The sequence below is a fragment of the Rhipicephalus sanguineus genome, chromosome 8, assembly GCF_013339695.2.
Source record: "Rhipicephalus sanguineus isolate Rsan-2018 chromosome 8, BIME_Rsan_1.4, whole genome shotgun sequence".
Taxonomy (NCBI): domain Eukaryota; kingdom Metazoa; phylum Arthropoda; class Arachnida; order Ixodida; family Ixodidae; genus Rhipicephalus; species Rhipicephalus sanguineus.
The window spans coordinates 40,825,768-40,827,016 of NC_051183.1; the positions used below are offsets into that span (position 1 = coordinate 40,825,768).

At 48.5% G+C, this 1,249-nt stretch overlaps 1 non-coding gene across 1 annotated transcript; it reads right to left on the reverse strand.

The window, feature by feature from the left end:
• Positions 1–514: 514 nt before the first annotated feature.
• On the reverse strand, positions 515–680 carry LOC119403694 (U1 spliceosomal RNA). Its single transcript, XR_005186107.1, has one exon. It is a non-coding gene; the product is annotated as a U1 spliceosomal RNA (small nuclear RNA).
• Positions 681–1,249: the final 569 nt, after the last annotated feature.

Consider the following 1,249-nt stretch of genomic DNA (forward strand, 5'->3'; position numbering starts at 1 on the left):
AGCTGTTTATGCCAGCCATTGGCTGTAATCCGTCAACAGAAAACTGTCATGATGAACACTCACGCTTCTGCCTCGTTCTCAGAGGACGTGCGCCGATTTGTCCAGCGTGGGATGGAATAACCTCTGATGGATGAGAGAGAGAAAGAAAGAAAGAAAAGGAAGAAAGAGAAAGGTACACAGAAGGAGCGAGAAAGAGAAAGAAATATATATATAGAGGGAAATAAATAAATGAATAAATGTAAACAGAGAGACAGATGACAGAAAAGGAGAGAGAAAAATAAAGAGAAACAAATGAAGGCTGCCCAGCTCCGCACTTCTTTGAGGCTTGCCACCATTAGTGCGAACGTGAGTTAATATTTTATACGAAAGTAACATTGCCAAAGCATGTCCTGCAAAACTTTATGCCTCGCTTTTCGGCACACTGTCGGAGGTTGTGCTGCTCACGGAGAGCAGGCGCAGCAGCTCCCTCAAGCGTCACGTCATTTCCACGCTCTTTCTTTTGATTTCGCTATTTAGGGGACCAGCGCGGACGCTGGATCCCCCCTCTCAAAAATTGCATGCCCCAACTTCCCCTATTTGGAGGGAGTGGCGTGCCTCAGCGAACCCATAGTGCAATGGTAAGCCTCAGCCCGGGGAGCTGGCCTTCTTGTTCACCAAGGCTCCCGACACCAGGTAAGTATGCTTAGACGTCAATCCTCGGTGCAACCTTCTTTTGATGAGCCTCGCACCGTTCTCCGATTCGACGCCGAAGTGTCCAGAAGGTTTAGATGTCCGGAAAGTGTACGACAGAGGCCGTAATGAAACGGTTCGAGTGACTGCGTTCGTTCGTGCAGATCTTTTATTCGCCGTGTTCACTTGTTTTCCACACTGCGCTACAACTCGCAATTTTAATTATTCGATCTCTCGTAACGGCAACTGCAGCGCCGAACGCATTGTTCAGCGAAAATGAGACATGAAGAGCGTGAGCGTGAAATGGCAGATTTACGTCTGGGCTCACGTCGGCTCGCGGACGTACACGGAAGGCCTGAAAAATCCGTGCCTTCCGGTCCCGAGCGGTGAATAATGAAGCCATCTATACGGAGCACCTGCCTCAGCTGTGGCCAAAGTGCGTACTTTCTCGCAGCTACTGCAAGAACCAAATGCTTAAAGGAAAAAAATTGCAGAAAGAATGGATAGACGTGGACCATGTCAGGATAACTGCCAGCCAAATGATGTCTTCTTGGGGGAACTTACTGCCAGCTAGTTTCAT